General features: G+C 34.7%; 1 long non-coding RNA gene across 1 annotated transcript; it reads right to left on the reverse strand.

Moving 5' to 3' along the window:
• Positions 1-4,708: 4,708 nt before the first annotated feature.
• On the reverse strand, positions 4,709-22,790 carry LOC122105541. Its single transcript, XR_006147050.1, has 3 exons — positions 22,715-22,790; positions 21,020-21,027; positions 4,709-4,719 (listed from the first exon to the last, which is right to left on the reverse strand). It is a non-coding gene; the product is annotated as an uncharacterized LOC122105541 (long non-coding RNA).
• Between the last annotated feature and the right edge of the window lie 1,380 nt (positions 22,791-24,170).

Genomic DNA, 24,170 nt, shown 5'->3' on the forward strand with positions numbered 1-24,170 from the left:
TTAGCTCAAGGCTAGCGCTCTATCACTTTAGCCTCAGTCCCACTTCCAGCTTTTTCTGCTTATGTGGTGCTGAGGAATCGAACCCAGGGCCTCATGCATGCAAGGCAAGCGCTCTACCACTGAGCCACCTTCTCAGACCAAGTCCATGAGACTCTTATCTCTAATTAACCACCAGAAAACTGGGAGTGGCACTGTGGCTCAAGTGGTAGAGCGCTAGCCTTGAGCTAAAGAGCTGAGGGACAGTGCTCAGGCCCAGAGTTCAAGCCCCCTGGCTGACCAAAAAAACAAAAAAACAAAAAACAAAACTTCAAGTCAGTGCTATTATCCAATTCACATTTTAGCAATCCTTTTGCAAAAGGACAAAGAGTCTTGAGAAAGCACACTTCGAGTCAGAAATAGGTTTGTGTTAGTAGTAATTTAACAATTGTCTTAATTTGTAGAGACACACTAATCACCAAAAATATAGATTTACTGCTCTGTATATCAGCTATAAATGAGCATAGACCAAAAGATAAGTAATTATTACGCTCTTTTTTTCTTCTCATTACATGAAAACTGGATCATTTTCCTGTTTAGACAACTATTAGTTATTTAACTATTGAATCCAGATAATCTTTTCTTGACAGTAGGAACATTTTCACTAAAATTAATAAATAAGAAAGAAACAAGGATTGCATTATTTTCCACCCTAAAATTACATACTGTCTTCACATTACTATTTTGGCAGAGAATACATTCTAGAGACTCCCTTATATATTTTAGACCGCACTAAACTCCTTTGTCTCTGGCATTTTTAACAACACTCTTGAGTCCCGCAGACTCATTCCTCATCCTGTGACCATTTTCAACCACTGGATTTGGCCAATCCTCTCTGATACTCAATTGTCCTGTATCTAGACTAATTTGAAAATATTTTGGATAAAGTTAAAAGATTTGCAACAGGTGAGCAGAGTGGAATGGCACTAATTGTGAAACTGGAGAACTAGAGTGGGCACATGCATTATTATTGAGGATGTCTATGAAGTCTCTGGAAGTAAAACAGATTTAAAGTTCATCTTGTCTGGACTTGATCCAAGACCACTGGTTTAAGCCAACATCAGGAAGTCTGGAAGTGAGGATACAGGCTCATTTATTGTCTTAGGCAGTAAAATGAATTTTTGGGAACAGAAAAGGCTCAGTAGTCAGAAGTCTTTTTAAGAGGAGAAAAATAATTATAAGTTGAAACTGATTTTATCTTTCTATTCACTTCTTCAACAACTAAATATAAGTTTCAAAAAATACACATAGGAAGCAGAAAAATTGATTAATATAACTGCTCTAACATTCAACCTCTTGTTTTAAAACCAGTAAGCATCTGCTTAATTACAGTAAGCTCTAGCATGGTTTTAACACAAATTATACTAAAAACTTTTATTATATTAGTGAGAAGAACAATTACTAATGAATATTGGCAGATTTTATCAGTAATTGTAAAACAGTTGATACCATAGTAAGAACAAATTATCATGTTTGGACATATTTGGGCCATGTAATAATAAGCAAAAGCAAAGCACAAGAGCTTGGCAATGACACAACAGAAAGAAAGAAAGAAAGAAAAGTAAAAAGAAAAAACCCTGATGCTCACAAATAAATATCAAAGATTACTAAGTAGAACCATCCAGTCAGACAAATCCTGGCAAGAAAGGGAACAATCTACTGAAGAACATGAAATTAAACATTTTTGCTTGGCAGAACTGATAAACACAGAATATATCTGTTATTCTTGTTGAAATCATTTCTTCCTCATTGCCTAATTGACTGATTCAAAAGCACCTGCTAATCAATGTAAAGTAATATCAAATGAATGATTATGGCATCCTTATTAAGTTATTACATAGGGAGAAACCCCAAAAAAAGCATAACTCCTCTGAACAACTAAAGTACTACATATAAAAAAGAGTACTAGAAAATGTAAATTTGGGGCTGAGAGACAAAAGGGTAACACAGGAATGGTGGGAGGGAGGCTGAACAAATGCAGGGATTATGTTTAATGTTCATTATGTCAAAAAAAAAAAAAACTATGTAATTTGTAGTGGGACTGGAAGGAAAAAATCAGGGAAAATTAAGTAGGGGGTGCTATTGCCCACAAAAGATTGCATTAATACCTGTCTTATGGAATTATAACTCCTTTTACAAGTCCTTCATAATAATAAAAAATAGTTTTCTATCAACTAGATATTATGGCATAAGCCTTCAATCTCAGCCCTAATGCAAACAGATGTAGAGTTAGAAGCCAGCTCTGCCACAAAGTGAATAGAGAGAGGAGGGAAGAAAAGAAGGGAGGGAACAAGGGAGAAGGGAGGGAGGGAAGGGAGGAGATTGAATAGTGATAGAGGGACAGAAAGAAAGCACTTTTCTTTCACTTATTAAAAAGTGACAGAAATCTCATTGATCTTGGGCATATATGCTGAGTACATCAGAAGTAGGATTCCTTATTGGACTCTATATTCCAGAATTTATTACTTCCTGGTTGGCATAGTTTTTGACAACACTTCACCCATAGAATGAAACAGCATGTTCACTGTGTCAACTCTTCTTTCTGGTCTTTGCATATTTAATGTTAACTAGTAAGTAGCCTTTTTAAAGAACAGTGGTACCATCTGCCTCTCTTTCTAGAGCTAGATTCCTTGGATTGGAAAGACAAGTGACAATTAACATTTCCTCCTGGGTGAATATATGCTAGCAAATTGGACTAAAGTGATTATGAAGAGATTAAAGTGCATATATCAGTCTTTGGTTAGCCAAGTCCTTTCAGATTGTATACTTGCATCCTTTGCTCTCCAGTGTACCTGTTTGGTTAATTACTTCTCCCTGTTAGACGATAAATTCCATAAAGTAACACTGTGGCACATTCATTGTAAAAATAAATCACAATCCTTTGTCAAAGGTGTGCATAATTGCAAGCAAATAAAAGCTCAGAACTGTTTGCAATTGGCTTTTTACATTTGACAAATTCAGGAAGAGAATAATTGCCTGTAGACAATGTATAACCTTGATTTAAGTGACTTATTGTTCACACTTTGCACAGATGCAGCAAAAGTAATCTTCTTCCCTCAGAACGGTTCCTCTTGCTGAAAAATGACTTGTTAGATGAGAAGGAATATGTACTTATAATTCCCTTGTTTGTTTTCTAACTTCATGTATCTTAATGGCTGTTCCTCTTTTATCTCATTGCCCTACTTTTAAATCTGAAAAATAATCTATATTAACTTCAGAAAAGTAAAGTCAGCAAAAGTCTAAAAGCAGAAGTATATTTACAAATAGGGCAGGGAAAATGTACAGCAATGCTGTGTTCTATTTCTCCCTCGGAAAGTTCATACTATGAATGTTATAGTGATTTCTGCATAGAGGGATAGGAAATGCCCTAAATTAAGCCCAACAGCACTTGAGGTCTTGTAGACTATCAGGTTAATATACAAATTAAGTAAATTCTAGTTTTTCCTTCTTTTGTGTTCTGTTAAAGCAAGTAAATGCCTTTTGTTTTCCTTAAATGCTTGGAGGTGTTTATTTTCTTTTCATAATCATTTTCAGGATTTGCAATCTAGCATATTTTCTTTCTCATATGTTTTCAAGTCTTCTGTTTTATGTGTTATTTCATTACTGATCAAGTGAATTGAAAGAGGAAGACCTATTACCCCTTGAATGAGAATATCACCAAAATGAAAGTAGAAATATTACTAAGAGAGATGACAGAACAAGACTTGAAACTACTTCATAAGACATGCCAATTTTTTGGTATTGTTTGTTGGCTTTCCTTTAACTAAATGTAGAGATGAGCCACCATTAAGTAATATTAAAGCTGTATAGATATTGGTTAAAATTAATGGATTCTTATTGTCTCAAGTTGTTGGAAAATCCAAAATAAATATCAGACATTTGTGTGATATGTGTTCTAAATGGGCTGAAAAGTTTGACATATGTAGAACACAAAAAAAATTATTTGTTCACTATTAAAATTTCAAGGTAAGAAAAGCTGCTACTTCGTAGGCAATTCGCTTGGGGCTCTTACTGGAAATAAACATTAATATAAAAAGCATGTGAACTTTCCAGACTGGGAGAAAGGAAAATACCTGTTATCTCAGTGTTCCACAAATTTTAGTCATTAAATACATTATACAAGTTTTGTAAATCTTCAAATAAATATTAATTTTTAAAATATCACATTTTGGATTATTTGACTGTGGTAAAACGTAGTAAGGGCATTATTTGAATGGCATTGGTTATAACTACAGGGAAATAACCATGCAGTCAGACATATACATTGGAATACACATATATACATAGGCATATATGTGTCTAGCATCTACTATGTGCCAGACACTAGTGTAAGCATACAAGAGTAACTAGCTTGACAAAAATCTTCATCCCCATTGCACTGATATGTCCATGAGGATATAGGGTGTACCAAATACAGGAGTGGGAGGGAGAGAGAGAATGAGAAAGAGTATTATACAGGTGATGTGATCATAGAATATACCCAAGGATCAACAGCGCATAAGGATTTTTGGGCAAGTCCACAAGGAAAAGATCATATGTACACCAAAGCATCTGTGATGATACAAACATACCCCAAACCAAGCCAAGAAAAAGGAAAAAGAAATATAGCTAGAGACTAGAATAAATGAAAGGGGAATCAACAGGACTAAATTTTAGTAGAAAAAAGGTAACAGGTGTGTGGGACTTTCTAAAAATATCTGAATCATCTAAGTAAACAGGAACAAGGTTACATGGTCTAGATAAAGATTGGGCACTATAATTGAAATTAACAAGCGTCCATGGTTTTAAGTTCCAATATTCTATTAAAAACATTATGACTTTCTAACAGGCAAGAAAAAAATAAAGAAAATGAAATTAAAGGAATTACAGAAATCCATGAAGTGGGAATAGCTTTGAGAATGAAGCTTTACAGAGAGAAAAAATAAGGGATAACTTACGAACTAACAGAGGTAAAAGAGAATGAAAGCAAAGGAAAATTGCAAAGGAAGATTGGTTAAGGGTCAGTGTTAATGCTCTAATGAATGCATAGGCTGGGGTCCCACTTACTGAGTAATGAAGACTTGATTCCCTCAGCAGAGGGATGCTAGGAGTAAGATTTCATACTTTGAACGTGTATAATCTGAAAATGTGTGTTGGTCACCTAAAGAAGTCAAGTAAGTAAGAGAGAAGGAGTTTCACTTCATAGCGATATTCAGAATAAACCAATGACCGAAATATAATGCTTTAAAATTATTTAAGAAATCAGACATCCTGAGACATAAATATCTCATTTTATGATTATATTTTTGCTAAATTCTATTATGAGATGAAGAGTAAAATACCTTGCTTTATCATTGCATGAAACTATTAAATTCCTAAGAAGTCACACTTGAATCTTTTTATTCAATTTAACAATTGTCATGTTTTTTAGAAATTTATAATCAATACTTTTCAACTATAAAAATAAGGATTTTATTCAGGAAAATTTCCATAAACACTTAAAAAAAAAGTTTTGGTACATTGTGTCTTGTGTATCCATTTATCTGATTTGGGAAAGAGAAAAGGAACCACAGACATAGTGGGACAAAGGGTGAACCAAAGCAACAGCGATACTCACAAGACTCTGTTGGAAATGAACTTTACAACTTGGGGGAGAGGTGAGTAGGAAGAGAGGGAAAGTGAGGGAAAACGAGTGAGGGGGCAAAAATATTAGACAAGAAATGTACTCATTACCTTACTTCTGTACCTGCAACCCCTCTGTACATCACCTTCAAAATAAAATAAAATTCAATTAAAAAAATAATTCTTCTGACCTTCTGGTATCAATTGTACACATACACACTTTAACCAAAGTCTACTTTTGACTTTCTGTGTATACCTACATAATTTATGAGTTGCAATTCATTAGTATAATCCTTTCATATTAAATGTTTATGCTTTTTTTCAAATTTACTATTTTGGTAGGAGTTGTTTTAATAATTAAGTGTATGATATTTTTCTGATGAAATACTTTCAAAAAATTCTTCTTTTAAGTATTTTTCTATGATTGCTTTCTATAATAATATTTTCATTATTCTATTTTCATTCCTTTTTCTGTAAACAATTTTAGCTACTAAACTTTGAACAGCAATTATGTAGTTAAAGATTTGTAGACTGATCCGATTTAACCAAATTATTGGCTTTTCTTCCTTAAATATATGACATGGATTTTATTTAGTGTTTCAACTCTTAAAGAAAAATATTTAAATGTAATTACTTTTAGGAGTTTTGTGACTTTGAACAAGTCACAAAAAATTATATTCTTGCTCATAAAAAGATAGAGGAGACTTTGTTGCTATTTTTAAAGTGTAATTTTTAAAAAGTTCAATGTGCGGAAATAAATATTTGATGATTTAAAAAAAAGATGACATACTTCATGGATTTTCTCTGATGCTAAAAGACGGTTTAATGATGGCTTCCAGCAAGAGAGAATCCTTTTATTAAATTGCATGTTTCTTTGATTAACCCCTAGCCATAGTTTCTAACCAGCTCCTGCTGATGCGCTGCCAGCTCTACTTCACTCACTGGGTTTTGCTGGCAGAAAGTTGTCTTTATGAGTTGGTGGAGGTGAAGGATATTATTTATAGTGTATCTTTTTGATATGCAAATTTCTTTGTAATTTTTTTTCTTTCTTTTAATTTATTTTTCTTTACTTTGTTCTTTCTTTTTTATTGTGGTCCTGAATTGAAATCCCATTTCTATCCAAAGTAAAGATGCATGCACATATGCACACATGTGTACATATATATATATATATACATATATATGTATACACATATGTTCAAACAGAATTACAACTGGTCTCTTCCACTTATCACCTTTCTTAGTTATAATTTAAGTGACTGACACTGATTTTGTTAAACATTACCTATTTGTCACCTAAAAATATCATTGTGGCTCCATGGAGTCTCGAGGACATGGCTCATGTGCTTTGGTTTAATTTACCAAGTTCTTCATTCTATAGAGATCTATCTTCTGCTCAGACAGAGCATTGTGTCCACCTTACTTGAAGTTACTGGTGTCTTTCTTTCTTTTTTTCTTTTACTATTTTTTGGCCAGTCATGGGGCCTGAACTCTGGGCCTGGGTGCTGTCCTTCAGCTCTTCAGCTCAAGGCTAGTGCCCTACCACTTGAGCCACATCACCACTTCTGGCTTATTTTGCTTCTGTGGTGCTGGGGAATTGAACCCAGGGCCTCATGCATGCAAGGCAAGCACTCTACCACTGAGCCACCTTCCCAGCCTCCTGGTGTCTTTCATACTATAGGTATATACGTTTTCCACATGCTGCTTGCCCACTCTCCACACCTTACATTCTTTTTTTAAAAAAAATTTAATACATTTTTAATTGTAAAAATACTGTAGAGGGGCCACAGTTACATGAACAGTGTAATGAGTACATCGACTATCAAGCATTGTTGCCTCCTCCTTTGTTTTTCCCCTACCATCCCTTCCCTCCCACCTCCACAACTACTCCCCTCCCCCGCCTCTGCCGGCCTAAATTGCAAAGTTCGTTTTTCAACATAGTGTCTTGCACATCTCAGTGTTACATTGGGTCAACCTGTATCCCTATTTAAGCATTTTGTTTTTTCCCTTCCCCTCCCCCAAATTAAAGAAGTGTATATACAAGATGCAGGGCACCCACATCAAATACAGTGAAAACAGGGTTTATAGCATGGGGGAGGAACATACAAAGAAACAACAACAACAACAAAATCATATAGTACATTGTAAATATATTAGAACAATACCAAGAAAGACAAAACCACTTGTGTCCCTATTTTGGGGTTCATTTCACTTAACTTCATCTTATATTGTCATATGTATAAAGCTTTTGACCTTTTCTGCTTGTCCCAGACATATACTAGTTATTGCAAATAAGGGAAACCATGGGACTTATGTTTCTTTGGGCCTGGCTTACTTCACTTAATATAATTTTTTACCAGTCTTTCCATTTCCTAACAAATGGTCATTCTTTCTGAAGGAGGCATAGAATTCCATTGTATGTATATACCACATTCATCTACTGAGGGGCATCTGGGTTCGTTTATGGTAACCACACCTTACATTTTTGATCAATTTTGATTCTTCCTTTTTACTTCAGAAACCAAATGCTCCATCTTTTTTCCATATTTCTTGAACTTCTCCCTTTTAATTAAAGGTCTCCCTTTTATTTTTTTACCCTCAAAATTCAATTCCTTAGCATTTAGTTATTCTATCAAAATTGAAAATTAATTAGGCTATAAACTCTTAGGAACAAAATGGTTTTATTTTAATTTAATGTCCTAATATCCCAAAAGTTTGGCTCAGCACTTAATATAAAAATCTCTTGATACTTCTTAGTTGAAAACATAAAAACAAATGTAAATGGAAAACACATGCTTTCCCCTTAGTACCACATGAAAAGACTTCTCTGTAATTCACTATTTTGCCTTGTTATCACAACTAATAAACATCTAGAAAACATAAGCCCATCAAAGAAGGCCATCGTTCTAATTCTCCTAAATTCAGTTATTCTCTAGTAACCTTGTGGTTTAAATTTATTTGGCTTCTGGATGTTCTACCTATTTTCATTTTGTCTATCTTCTACTTTAAAAAAATATGTTCTTGTGCTGCATATCAGCATCATCAGAGAACTCTAGGAAAAGCTGAGATTGAAGGGATAATGAGGTTACCTCCTCTGATTTCAAAGGAGCCCAAATCATCAATTTTGACAAGTGTACCATTCGAAGATAATTCATTACCTATCTGTAAATGTGCTGTGGCAAAGTTTATGGAAGTAATGAAATTTAGTAATCTGAGACAGCTCTACCATGATCTCTGCCAGAGAATATGTTTTCTTGATGCTAAGGAACCTAGACAGAAGAGATTAAATCTGCTCTTTTAATGAGATTGGGATAGTGGATGTTTAGATTTATGGTATGATAGCAAATTGGTGGCAAGTAGATGAAGACTTTATGAAATTGGTTGTTAAGAAGCAAAACTACAGTGGAAGAATAACTAATGGCTTCCTTTTCATTTAAGTTCGTTCTACAGTGGTTAAAAAAAAAGCAAGAGAAGGAAAAAGGAGGTAAATAATACATTTAAAGAATTGAAAGTTCTTAGAAAAGGTTAAAGAGATGTAAGTTTTCTATCTTCTCATAATAGATTTGTTTCTTTAGTTCAAGACCCTTGAAGATAAATATGATCATTCAAGCCCATTATTTAAACATATTCTAAACTTTTCTCAGCTATGTTTTTCTTCTTTATTGTTCTTAACTCACCAGATTTTCTCTCTTTCTAAATTCCGTATTTATAGCCATGGATAAGAGTTTTTATTATATTTTAGCAATTTCCTTTGAATGAATATTTTTTGTGAGAAAACAAACTTATTCCCAGCACAAATAAAGGGAGAATTGTAAGTTTTACAATTAAGTAGCTTAAAAAGTAGTAAAAATTGCCGGATGCTGGTGGCTCACACCTGTAATCCTAGCTATTCAGGAGGCTGAGATCTGAGGATTGTGGTTCAAAGCCAGCCCAGGCAGGAAAGTCCATGAGAATCTTATCTCCAATAAACCAACAGATAACTGGAAGTGGTACTGTGGCTCAAGTGGTAGAGCGCTAGCCTTGAGCTGAAGAGCTGAGGAGCAGTGACCAGGCCCAGAGTTCAAGCCCCTTGGCTGACAAAAATAGATAAATAAAATAAAAATAAAAATAGTAAAAATCTACTCATTCTAATGTTAAGATATGGGCCTCAATCCATAGCCTTAGAACATTAATAACTTAGTACTTAATAGGATACATTCTACAGTCAACAGAATCAACATTCCAATTTTCTGACAGAATAATAGCTCCCAGTCTCCTTTCTACCAAGAGTCCATATTCTCTTTTCAATTTTAATAAACTTACTACATTGCACTCTTCTTCTATCTCTTAATTCTTTACCTGGTGCAGCAATGGACCCATGACACCAGTGATATGAAAACCAATAAGAAACAGTATCAGACATTTTTGTGACCATTTAGCTTAAAACAAAATACTTAGGCACAACCTATCACTGGAAAAGAAGATTCTAGAAATGCTTTGTCATGTCAAGAGAATCTTTGTTGCTCTTGCTTTTCTCATTAAAAGTTTCAAGGTGAATGAGTATGTGATCCTAAAATATCACCCTTTTAAATCTTGCTGGTTTGAAATATTTCAGAGTCAGCCCCTTGATACCATCTTAAGGAACACACAGCTGGAACATTTCTCATATGAACCTAATGACTTTTTATTTAATACTCCACCTCCTTCAGTTCCGCCTTTTTAGACAGCACAACATACTGAGTGTTGATTTATACCAGGATACAGGCTGTTCTTGCCTTTTCTTTGTCCAGACAGCATGAAGGTCACCATGAACAACAACTCTCTTATGTACTTATGTAGTGTTACAGAAGCCAGGGCTTCTCCCAGCTTGAGGTTTTTATTTGGAGATTTGAGTCCTGCTTGATTTATTTTTTGCCTTCCCTTAAATTAAAAATACTGCCAGTGCTTCATAAATATCAATGTGTATTTTCGTCAAGTTTTAAAGTTTTATTTGCTTTTTGACATTGTTTCTTCTATGATAATAAAAGGAATGTTAAGTTCAGTGAGTTTATCATATTTAATAAATACCATTTCTCCATTAAACATAACCCTAGATCTTCATTGACTGGATTTCATCTGTCTCTTTTTTTAAAGAAAGCTAGAAGGTCATGATGGAAAAGGAACTATATCAACTTCAAGCCCTATTTTATGGTTGAACATCTGGAGTCATACTAGCACATGTCTTGCAATATGGAACTCATTTACCTGCTAAGAAACACATTGTACTTTCAGTCTTCTTTTGCTAAAAGGTCTTTATATCAAAACTGAAACTTTTGCTTTCATCCAGTTTTTGTGTGTCTATTAGACAATATCAGACTTCTAATCTTCTTCATGACCCACTTTGAGAATATTTTATACTGCCTTTTCTCTATCAACTCTCAATACTTTGTTAAGTTTCTACTACAAAGAATGAAGTAGATGTCCCAGGGGCACAACTTCTTTATCAAATTGTTCCCAACACACAAACCCAGAAGCGAATAATTTTATAGCAGAATAGATTATATGCACCTTATTTTTTTGTTTGTTTATTTGACAACACTATAGGGTTGATGAAACACAGCTCTGTACTTGGTAAGTAGGCTCTCTACTACTTCAGCCATGAGACCAGACCATTTGGCTTAAGTTACTTTTCTAATATACTATAATGTTGTATTTTTATCAGCCTGTTCTGTGATTCTCCTGATTTCTATGTTCCAAGTCACTCAAATCACAGGGGTGAGATACTATGCCCAGCATATCAGCATTTCTTATATTTAATGTTCTATACTACAATTAGTATAACATAAAATGATAATTACCTTTTTAATAGTAACCACATTGAGTGGTAATTCTTGGAAATTGCAAACCACTGAATTTAAAGTCTGAAATCTCTATTGTTAACAATAGAGGTTTCATCCAAATTAGAGCAGTCTATTTGATGTGAGTCTATTCTGCCATATATATTTAACCTAATATTTTCCTTCTGTCAAAGACCAGATAAATATATAGTGGATACTTGAGCCTTGCAATAAAGTAAGACACAGGTACAGAGTGGGGACTCCAAATATACAGGGAGAGGGTAACACAGATTGACAAGAAATGAACTCATTACTTATGTAATTGTAACCCCATCACCTTTACAATAAAATAAAATTTTATTTAAAAATAAATTTATAGAATCTGAGAATACCTGCACCTTTTACTTACTGTCAGAAACTCTGATATAGAAATGAACAAAATGAAAAGAGGAATACAATTATTTCCAAATCTTTAAACTAAAAAATTGTATATTTTTGTACATGGCAAAAAATAGTGTGAGACACTATATTTGTTTACATTATATGAATTACAATATAAACCTAGTTAGAAATGAAGTCCTCATCCTAATAACACTTATTGATGCGTCAGCAACACAATTAGTAGATATAAAATTAAAATGTTGAGTCTTAGTTTATCTATGTGATGAGTATAAGATGTCTGAGGGAAGGAAAGTAACATAACTCATATAACATAAAGAACTCATATGCAAATGTTGAAATTTCTGTACACTTAAGAAATAGCAATGGCCAAGTTTTAAGTAAATAGAACAATGCAGACTTTGTATTACTTTTGGGAGCAGACAGGAATCTATTTATTTTCTAGGAGAATCAATGGAAATTTTTTTTATTTAAAAAATTCTTGAGCACCTATTATAAAATATACCAGAAACTGTTGTAGTTCACAGGCTAACAAGGTAGAAAACATAAGAACAAGTGTGACTCATCCAGCCTACATGGAGTTGCTACTCAGGGGACAAACCACAAATTAAATGATGTTGAAATAAGAATTTTTAAAAAAGAAGAAAGCAGGAAGTGGTGCTGTGGCTCAAGCTGTAGAGCGCTTGACTTGAACTGAAGAGCTGAAGGGCACAGGGAAAGCACCCAGGCCCAGAGTTCAAGCCCCACAACTGACAAAAAAAAAAGAAGAAGAAGAGGCAATGGTAATAACGAAATCCAGGTGAACATGCTAATCAGTTTTGGAACAGGATCCCATAGCTGGAGTGAGATGAAATAGTTCTTTAGACAGAGGTGGTAGAAGAAACCAAGACAATCACTAAATTTAAAAAGTAGAATGATCAGTCAAATTAAAAACTGGAAAATTCCTGAGGTGCGGAGGCAATTACAAAATGCCAACATGATCATCAACAAGCTTGAGGCCCAGAGTTCATACCCCATAACCACAAAACAAAAAAGGAATAAAATTAATAAAGATATGAGGTTATAGAGATAACATGGTGGTCCAAATTGTGGGGGTTTGTGGGCCTTTGGAGTATGGCATTCACTATGCTTGAAGTAAGAAGGCACTGGATAGTTTTTACAGAAAAGTGATAAAATTTTATTACTCTAAATGCTCTGTTGAGCATATGCATAGGGAGGAAGTGTGGGAGTAGAATCAGGAAGAGAATGAGAACGTGATTATGTGATCACAGTGATGTATGTGAGTGATAGTGTTGTCAGATCAGGGTAGTAGCCACAGAGCTGGTTAGGAGTTGTCAAGCTTCTGACCATATTTTCAGTAGAATATATATATATATAAAGTACATGAGACATTTTATTTATATATATATATACATATATATATATACATATATATACATATAAAGTACATGAGACATTTTAAAGAGAATTAAATTCATGTACACCTTATTTTCTTAACAATATCCCCAGGAAAATTTCAAACAAACCACTATAAAGCATATGAAGCATTCTAAAATTTATAATAATAACACAAAGCCAGGAATTCAGCTGCATTTTTTTGGTGTTTGTGTGTGTGTTTGACAAACTTGAACTCAGTATGTCGTTGCTTCCCCTTAGCTGTTTTGCTCAAGACTTGTACTCTACAAGTTGGACCACAGCTTCACTTCTGGCATTTTAGTGTTTAATTGAACATAATTATCTATTGTCTGTCTTGCTTGGGCTGGTTTCAAACTATAATTTTCAGATCTCAGCCTCCTGGGTAGCTATGATTACAGGCATGAGCCATCAGTGCCCAGATCAGAGACGTTTTAAATAATGTAAGGAAATCAATCTGTCATGAAGCTAAGAACTAATGATATGTCTCCATTTTTGTTAAACATTATTTGTAATATAGTAAGGATTGTTTCAGTGTTACAATTATATGATACATTAAACTAAATCATTCCAGAAATCTCAGGTATCATAAAAGCAAAAGATTGAATGCATGATTCTAGAATAACAAATTCCAGAATACTGATACTCCCTTTCTATTCTCTTGCCTTCAGTGAAACAAAATAGGTCAATTTTCTCCAAGTGAGAAAACATTTACTGTGCATTTATATTGGTAGAGTTTAATATAATTGTGTATAATCTGAAATCAAACAAGAGTAAATTAGAACAATGCAATCTAGTTCTGCTCTCCTGGAAGCTGTAAATCTATATCCTTTGGTAGGAAGCCTTCTAAAATGGCTCACAAGGATACACATCTGTTTGGTAGTAATCACATCCCTCTGTAGTATTCACATCCCTCATCTTCACTGTGAGGTATATCTACTGTCTTTCTCATAATAAAGTATATGTCAAAAGTGATGGATGCTAGTCTTTGACCAGGAGACAAAAGGCTGGCATACATCTTTATTGCTTTCTCTCTTTTGTGAACTTGCTGGCATGTTGTAAGATACTGTATTAGGAAACCTAAGGAACCAAAGCAGACCTCTAGCCAGCAGTTCAGAAGAAACTGAGATCTCAATCAGCCCAGGAAAGACCGAGTCCTATCAATAACAACTACTACCCTTCATGGAAGACCCTGGACATGACTACAGCCTTGTGTCAATTGCAGAACCCACAGATAAAGGTAAGCTATCCCTGCATTCCTGACCAACAAGAAACTCAAATAACTGCATTTGAGGATACTTTATGCAGGACTTGGTAACTAACATGGATAACATTTAGTCTGTGAGTGGATTTAAATAATAGTAAAATAAACAACAAAAGGAAAACAACAGTGAATAAGCACTTTTAAATAGATCATATATTACCTTGACATTCTGATTTCTTAGATCATTCTGACCTTTTATTCTATTTTTTTTTTTTTTGTCGGTCTCTGGGCCTGGGCGCTGTCCCTCAGCTCTTCAGCTCAAGGCGAGCGCTCTACCACTTGAGCTACAGCGCCACTTCCGGTTTTCTGGTGGTTTATTGGAGATAGGAGTCTCACGGTCTCTCCTGCCGGGGCTGGCTTTGAACCGCGAGCCTCAGATCTCAGCCTCCTGAGTAGCTAGGATTACAGACGTGAGCCACCAGCGCCCGGCCCTTTTATTCTATTTATCTACAGATTGTAACAATGGGAATTGGTTTTTCAGACAATAAATCCAAGCATACTTCGTTAAGAACAGGGTTCCGCTAGAACAAATGAGAACCTATTCAAGAACTGAAATATGAGCAACAACATTTGATTTTACTCCATATATGTGGAATGAATGTAAAAGAAAACACACGTTCATTATTGTCCTATATTGTTAATGAAATGCAAAGAAGTCTTCCTGTTCATCTTTTTCGTTTTTCAGCTGCTAAAATGATTTAGCTGGCCTTGTACTGAAATTGTGTTGAAATAAATGAATCACTCTAAGACATTTTATCTTATTAGGCAAGTAAAATTCCTATTTGTGTTGCAGAGTTTGCCATGGAATATTTTATAAAAGAAACATATAGGCTACAGTTGTTAATGATATAGCCCAAGAAAATATCAATTCTTCATTGGTTATATGAAACGGCAGGGATATAGATATGGATTTCTCCTAAGGATTTCATTTCCAAAGCTCAAGGTAATATTCTCATTCTTACAAGTAACGAGTAAGCTCTTATACACATTCAAAATAGAATATCCATTCTTAATATAACTAGCTATTATCTATAAATAGAAGAAAATTAGACAACTAGTTATTTCACATAACTGCTATTCAAAACTTTTACAAAACATGTTCAAAGCAAAATTATATTGAAAGTTCACCTTGATAAAAGCTATCATAAAGTAACAAACAACAAAGTTTGTGGACATGAGGGGAAGGTAGAAGGAACTTATTCACTGGTGGTATAAGAATGTAATTAGTTCAATCACTGTGAAAATAAGCTCCCTCAAAAATTACAACCCTACATTATATATCCATATATATCCATATTCAAAGAAAATGACAAAGAGGAAAAGCAAGGGGCAGAATGCCACAAGAATTCAATGTATATCCTACAACATTAAGAAGAGTAAGGAAAGACATGGTCAGGAGAGGGATGGAAGAGAAAGCTGAAAGAGGTGATATTGACCAAGATTCATTGTATTCATAACTGTCTTGTTAAAGAGCTACTCCATTGTTCAACTATTTAAAGATAACATCTTTAAATTTAAAAAATCTATTTACTACAGAAATATTTGTATACCCAAGTTTAACACAACATTATTTACAATACCCAAATCATAGAATCATCATATGTGACAATCATGGGTGAAAGAATAAAAAATGTGGTATGTATTCACAATAAAGTTTTGTTTAGGGGGATTGGGTGGGGGGGGGCGGGGGGAGGCTGGTAAGGGATGTGAAGGGTAAACAAAGGAGGAGGCTGCAATGCTTTATAAGAAATGTACTCATTATCTTGCCCATGTAATTGTAACCCCTCTGTACAGTATGTTCACACAAAAAAATAAAAATTAAAAAAAATAAAGTTTTGTTCATCTACTTAGAAAATGAAATTTTGTAGATTGTTAGTAAATGCATAGAACTGGAGATCATCATCCTAAGTAAAATAGTAGAGAAGCACAAAAACAAATATCATAGGTATTCTTTCATTTATGTAGGTTAGAAGCTGAAAATCAAAGATAGAAAGAGGTCATGAAAATAGAGAATTATCTGGAAGGGAAAGGGGATGGGGGGGAAGAGGGGATAGGAGGAAACAGTAGAGGGGTGAATATGACAATGCACATTGTAGGCATATATGGAAATATAAGAAACCCCTTAGCATATAATTCCTACATATATCAGTAATTATGAAAAGCCATTTGCACAATTACCTACATTAGCCTTTCAGGCAAAAAGTCTTGAATTGTATGTGCATTTTGGGGTTATTCCCTGTATTAAGGTTATTTAGAAATCTTCTCTTGTCACTTATTAGCAAAGTGAAATTAGGGGAGTTATCGTAAACTTACATTTTAATTTGCTTTTCCTTAATAAAGTTGTCATAAACTAAAGACATAGGATATTGCTATTTAGTAAATGTTTTTATTTCAATTACTAATTTGGAAACATAAAAAGTAGTGTTACATTAAGTATTTAGTCACATATAACAGAGTAAGAGTAGGGTAGATGCGTATCTGCTCTCTTCTTTGAGGCAAGAAGAGGTATTAGTATGATAAACTTTTTTATAAGACTATATTAGGCAATAGTAAAATGAACACTTGTCTTCTGGTAAGACACTAGTAGACTAGAACACAGAAATTTAATTCTAATAATGACATCAAGAAGTGTAAGAATGTATCATTGAAATGAGGAGCTAACAGCAGGTGTTCAAATGAAACAGTAACTTGTGTTCCTTTTGGCCATGTCTTTAAATTCAATTTCTAAAGAAATCACTTGAAATATAAATGTCTGCCGCTTTCTCATGGAGGTCATTGTGCCTTGGACCCTGGGTTAGTGCTAGCTGAGCATGCTAGGGAGTCGTTCCCTGTGTACTTTATCATTTTCACTGGAGATGAAAAGACTGGGTAAGCATACTCAAAACATGACATTTATTGAGTGAATAGGCAGTGAAATCATTTATTTTTCTTCTTATATTTCCAAGAATAGAAATATTAGGCAAAGAGGGAAGTTTCTTAAGAACAGCTAAGTAAAATGCTTTCATTGTGAATAAAGCAGAATTCAGTGATGTTTTTTCAGGCACATTTGAAGTATTAAACACAGGGCTCTCTGCAGACAATTGTGAAAGCCAGGGCCTTGCAGACTGCCCACTCATTCTTAATATTTTCTAAATGCTATTGTCCTCTACAATGTCATCAAAACTGTGATTAAAATCAAGGATAGCTAGGTAAGTTATCCAATTTTCCCCCCATTTAAAAATTTTTTTATTTTGTAATACAAATACCATGCATTTATGTTTAACCTCTTAGAAGGAAGATATTCCTATACCACTCTTTTCTGTGAAAAAAAAGAGTTGATGCAATTGAGTCATATTAAAATGTTTCCTAATATCCAATGCCAACAAAGATGTTTGAATTATTTTAGCTTTGCATAAATCTCAAAAACATAATACTGACCAGATTTGAGAAGAAACTTAAGGAGATAAAGGAATAACTTCCCAATTACCTGGTGAATCTCTCACATGAAGATTGATATAAATACAATGAGATCCAAGTGGAATACAACATTTTAGCTAGTGGGGGGTAAAGCATACCTGTAATACCAGTGTGAGAAGTGAAAGTAGGAAGATTATCTTTCAAGGATAGCCCTAGACAAAAGAAAGAAAGAAAAAAAGAAAGAGAGAAAGAAAGAAAGGAAGAAAGAAGAAAGGAAGAAAGAAAGAAAGAAAGAAGAAAGGAAGAAAGAAAGAAAGAAAGAAAGAAAGAAAGAAAGAAAGAAAGAAAGAAAGAAAGAAAGAAAGAACGAAAGAAAGAAAGAAAGAAACCTTGTTTGAAAAACAAAGCAAAAGGAGCTACAAGCCTAGTTCAAGTTATGGAGCTCTTTCCTCGTGAGCACAAGCTTATACTGCTGATGTGATTTTTCTTATGTGTTCCCAAGGTATTTAGCAATGGTTAATCATAATTACTAATTTATTTTCTCTCTATTCTTTTCTGCTGTGTCCAGAGACTTTTCCATCTTAAACAATTCTTTACAAACCCATGTTATTTTGTTACCGCTTCATTTTATTTCCCTCACCCCCACGTTTCTTTCTTTTTTTGGGGGGGGGGGGGTCCGGTCGTGGGGCCTGAACTCTGGGCCTGGGCGCTGTCCCTCAGCTCTTCAGCTCAAGGCTAGCACTCTACCACTTGAGCCACAGCACCACTTCCGGCTTTTTTCTTTTTGCTTATGTGGTGCTGAGGAATCGAACCCAGGTCCTCAGGCATGCAAGGCAAGCGCTCTGCCTCTGAGCCACCTTCTCAGCTCCCCCACGTTTCTTTTTTTTTTTTTTTTTTTTTGCCGCAGTCTGATCCAGACTGCGGCAAACACTTGCTTAGGCAACACACTTGCTTAGATGGCACTCTACCACTTGAGTTGTGCATCCAACCCAGCATGTTTGCTGATTATTCTGGAGATGGCGCTCATAAACTTCTATGCCCAGGTGGCTTTGACCACACTCAGCCCCCTCAATAGCTAGGATTTAAGGTGAGCCACAGGCACCTGGCTCAGCACCATCCCAGATTCTCTGAAGCTGTATATGTATGTAGAGCAATCACAACCAAGTGAGTAACTACTGGGAAACGAAAATCAAAGTTGGACTCAGTGGTATAAATATCAATGGAAGTATAATCTGGTAAAGCCAGGAGACCTCACTGAAGGTGGGAGGTGATATAAAGGGGAAGGAGAAGAACTACCGTGGTTTGTTCTCTTCTTCCCTGTTTAAACAGCACAAGGCAAGGAAACAAGAAGAAATAAACGAAAGAGGATGATACATCGGCTAAGGGAAGGAGATTAGTTGTGCAAGCAATTTGAAGATATCATTTGGGGACTGATTGTAATTATATCAAGTGTGAAAAATGTATATATATGATCAATAGCCAAGCAAGGCAGAGTCATATGAACCTGTTTTGTAGAAGGGTAGTTCTCTTCCTGGAGGGAAAGAGAATCAAGTAAGTAGTGATTCACAACTACCAGGCTTGAAATGGGAAGCGCTTGCAAATGACTAAAAGAAAGCCCAAAATGCTATTGCCAAATGACTAAATGGACAGGGAGGCTGAGCGTTGACAAAGAGTGCCTGCAGAAGGAGCATCCATATCTTCTCATTCCTGTAGGAGAGGGGACCCGGAGCTCCTTCAGTCAGGCTACTCTGAAGCAGGCAGAGCTGAGTTGTGTGGCAACCAAGGTCTTTACCAAAAAAATTAGACCCAATTTGTGAGCAACCAGAAGAAATGTCTGTATTTCTCATTCGGTTTCCATGGGAAGAACTGAAGAGTGCAGGCTCTAAATCAACTGGAAATGGGGATTTGTTTCTGCCCATAGGTAAGACACTAGAAATAAACTAGTGTGAACTAAAGTGAACTAAAAGTAGTTCAGAAGAGACTTAAAGGGAATGAATACTACAGGCATTCAGTTTGAGATAAATCTGATCAAAATTTTACTTATAGTAAATATCACCTGTGAAGTGATTTATGTATGTAAATTTATTCTCAGTTCTTCTAAAAAAAAAAAGAAGCTTATTATTAGCCACTTCTTTGAATGCTTTAGAGCATTAAGGAATACATTAATATTATAAAAAATATCTTCATAAAATATTTTTATGAAAAAAATTTGTTTGGGGCTTGAATTCATATATAATATATTGTTGAAAATAAATCAACTAGTGATGTTAACTACATATTGTTTCACTCCTTCTATATGACAGAGATGTTAAAGGGATTTGGTGGGAGGCTAGATGGAGACTGATTTCATCTGGTGTACACAAATATTAAAGATGCTGAAATTAAAGTAAATGCAACCCAAAGACATTTCTTTGTATACTTTGATGATGATCAAGAAGTCACTGGATGAGATATGTAAAACTAAATATACATATATATCAGTTATTTTTCAAGACAATACTTTGGGTGTTATCTTACTCAGCTTTATTTCTCTTTTTCTTGGCAATATTGGGGTTTTGAAATTGGGTCCTGTGCTTGCTTAGGAAGCATTCTACCAGTCTTTCCATGCCCATAGCCTATTTTTGCTCTCATTACTTTTGAGATAGGGTCTCACTTTGTGCCCCAGCCAATGTAGACTATGATTTTCCTATTTATGACTCCTATAACTGGGATGAAAAGTATATCCCCAATGTCAAACTTTTCTCTGTTGAGATGGGTGAAAATTTTCCCCAGACTTGCCTACATCTGTAATTCTCTAGATCTTAGCCTCCCACCTTCCTGGGATGACAGGTAGATGGAACCACCATGTTCCCCTTTTTTCTGTTAAGATGGGTCTTGTGAACTTTTATCTCCATCACCCCTTGGCATTACAGATGTGAGCCACTAAGTGTAGTTATCTTTTATTAATTAAAAGAAGAGGAAGTATTAGGAGTTATCTTTAGTTTTATAGTTTTTTTTTAAACTTCTCTTTTCCTAGAAATGCTAATCAGTTCTGAAATATGTTGTTAAAGATAACAAAGGAAAGCTAATATAAAGATTGGACTAATTCTAGTATTTGATAAAGTGTTCTTTAAACATTTATACCTCAGAAATACACATTATCTGTCCCCAAACCCCAAGTAAAAATAGACATTAAATAAGCATAAACTTGTTAAGTTTCTAAAGTATTAGCAAGATGCTTTCATATACATCATCTCTTTTGAAAATGTTGTTTAATTTTAAAATGACAGGTACTTAATATTAAAGTAGATTGGTTTTGAATACAATACTGTCTGACTGTACATAACAATATAAAATTACCTCTTAGAACTGGAGAATGCAAACACTTGATATAACTATTAATAGATTTAAGCATTAATGATAAGGAAAAAAATATATATATACTACAAAGTTGCTCAATTTTAACATCTTCTCCTTATAAGAAAGTCTGTCTGTGGCAAGAAAATATATTCAAGATGTGAGTATATAAAATGGTCATCATTAATGTAGAAAAAACAAAAAAAAAGAATGCTAGGGATTGTGGTGTTTAAAAAATGTCATTGTAACTTTAATTCAATTACACAGTCACTAGATTTGTAAAATGGGCTACGCTTTTGAATCTGGCACTATTGACTTTTTTGAAAACCATGACCAGCTCAAACCATGTATTCAAGTTCTTCCAAATCAATACCCTAAGCAAAACAAACAAGCATGTAATGCCAATAATATAAAACACAGTAAACAAAACGAGCATTATTTTATTTCATGAGGTACTGTGAAGGCCACAGTTTTGCTAGGAAATATTTTGTGAAGAGCTTCCAAATATTCAGTGTATGTTCTGCAAGTTGAAGATAAGAACGAGCAAAGCATTGGAGCGAAATCACTGATTAATAATGTTTTTTCTCATTACAATGTGGAAAGAATTTTAAGTGAAGTTGTGCACTTGGCTACTTGAAGTGGGCATGACAGGAAACTACATAGAGACATGTTTTCTATATACTTTTTGTCTGACTCCACAGTGTGAAAATGAAATAAAAATCTAAAAGTACTCAATTTTCATTATCTTTTAGAGCAACATTTTTCTACTTTCTGAAATAGATTCCTCTAAATACACTTTTAAATATCTTTTCCTGCTAGCTCTTAAATATTGGAATTTCTCAGAAACATGTCCTAGATTCTCATCTCTTTTTTAGCAACATACTTTCTTTAGAAGATCCAACTTTTATAATTTTAACACTCAAAATATATAAAATTTACAAATTTGATTTCAAGCTAAGATTTGAAACTTCCCGAGAGGACTTGTGCCAGTAATTTATCGAGCTACAGCCAGATGGTGATCATCTTATTATTTTGTACAGACTATATAGATAAAGTTTATTTCGCCCATTCTATAATGAAATATCAGCATGATAACAAGGTCTAAGTAATTTATTTTTTTAATTCTAACAATGAAATTATATTATAGGGTTCAAAACATATTCTCCTCAAATATGGCATTTTAGCTACTATTTTTTTTGTTTGTTTCACTTGCTTTTTTGTTTTTTTTTTTGCTAGTCCAGGGCCTCGGTTCTATCCCTGAGCCTCTTTTTGCTCAAGGCTAGCATTCTACCTTTTGAGGTACAGCACTACTTTTGGCTTTTTCTGAGTAGTTTTTTGAAGATAAAGAATCTCATGGACTTTCTACCCTGTCTGACTTCAAGCCACAATCCTGAGATCTCAACCTCCTGAGTAGCTCAGATTATAGGTGTGAGCCACAGGTGCTCAGGACGTTTCTTCCATGTTCCTCTTGTACCTTAAATCAGATACAAATCCAGTCATGAGAAAAACAGAGAAGCCACATTTTGAGAGGTCGAATTTTGGAGTCTTTATTGAAAGGCTGGTGATTGCATGGTGGACTCCTGTCTCAAAGACCATCAACCAGCAAATACACTTAATACTTTTTGTAAACTGAGTCATGAAGGCCAGAGAGGAAAGAAACAAGAAAAGCAATACCAACAAACCAGTTCAGCTGCAATGGAGAATTGAAGTGGGATGCCATGGTGACTGGTAAAGAGCCAGGAGCCAGGAGACGGGACAAAAACATGAGACACCTGCCTGTCATAAAAGCCTGAGCTGGTCTGGGCCTGAATAGTGTGAGGGTCAGGGAGCAGGGTCACAGGAAACGCCACTGGACTGACAGGGTTAGTAATCCATCATCAAAATCCCTGCCCCAGCCTCTAGAGATTCAGGCATGCCCATCACCTGGGAGGCAGGGGATTCCCCTTCCCCAATGAAGACAAGATGCCAGACCCTACCCATCCACCATGTGGCCAAGATGGATAGCCTGACCTAATCTCCGCTCTCCCTGAAGGAGGTACTAAAATCAAGGAAAGATTTTTGTCAACTTTCCATTAAACTTTTCATTAAGTCATGAAGTATATACACTTACATGGTACCTGTCATATACCCAGAGAATAGGAGCATCTTTAGCCCAAAGTTCATTTGAAATTTGAGCAGGTTTACCAAGTTCTTCTGAATTCATTATACTTATTAGCTCATAATCTTGTATCTTTATCATGCTTCTGTATAAGCTGGAAACTTTTCATCAAACCTACTATTAAAAAGAAATACTTAGGTTTAACTATTTCTTTGGGTATTTATTTCCTTATGAAGGTTCCCATATTATGTAATAAATATATCAAATAAATACTTAGACTTTTCTCTTTCTCTGTTTTTTGTTATAGGGGTTCTAGCTATGAACTTTCAAGAGCAGGCTTTAACTTCTTCCCTATGTAAAATTTGAGACTCAAACTGATATTTTTGGAATGTTTCTTTGTTGTTTCCATAGCAAAGAGAGTTCTAGAGGGATTTTCACTCACAACATGTCTTCCTTTCAGAAGTAATAATCAGAAAGTGTGCTAATTAATTCATTGTATGGAGCAGTTTCATACATGTGAAGTGAAAAATAAGTCATGATAAGAACACTAATGAGAGGAGAAGAGAGGAATAGTGTCTTTATAGTGGTTAGGTGAAGAATATAATGCTCTATTATATAACGTAAATGCAATACAATAGTATTGATCTTTATAATATGAAGAAAAGGGGAATTAACATCCATAGACAGAGAAGAAAAGGTGGCACAAAGTTGAAGGCTGTTCTAAAGATTGGTTTTGAAGATTGAACTATTGTGACTACAAGCTAAGAAATGCCAATGGCAGGTGAAGTTGGAAGCCACAAATCGATTCTAGCCTGGAACACTGGGAAGAAGT

The sequence above is a fragment of the Dipodomys spectabilis genome, unplaced genomic scaffold, assembly GCF_019054845.1.
Source record: "Dipodomys spectabilis isolate Male_0828 unplaced genomic scaffold, ASM1905484v1 ptg000032l, whole genome shotgun sequence".
NCBI classification, from domain to species: Eukaryota; Metazoa; Chordata; class Mammalia; order Rodentia; family Heteromyidae; genus Dipodomys; species Dipodomys spectabilis.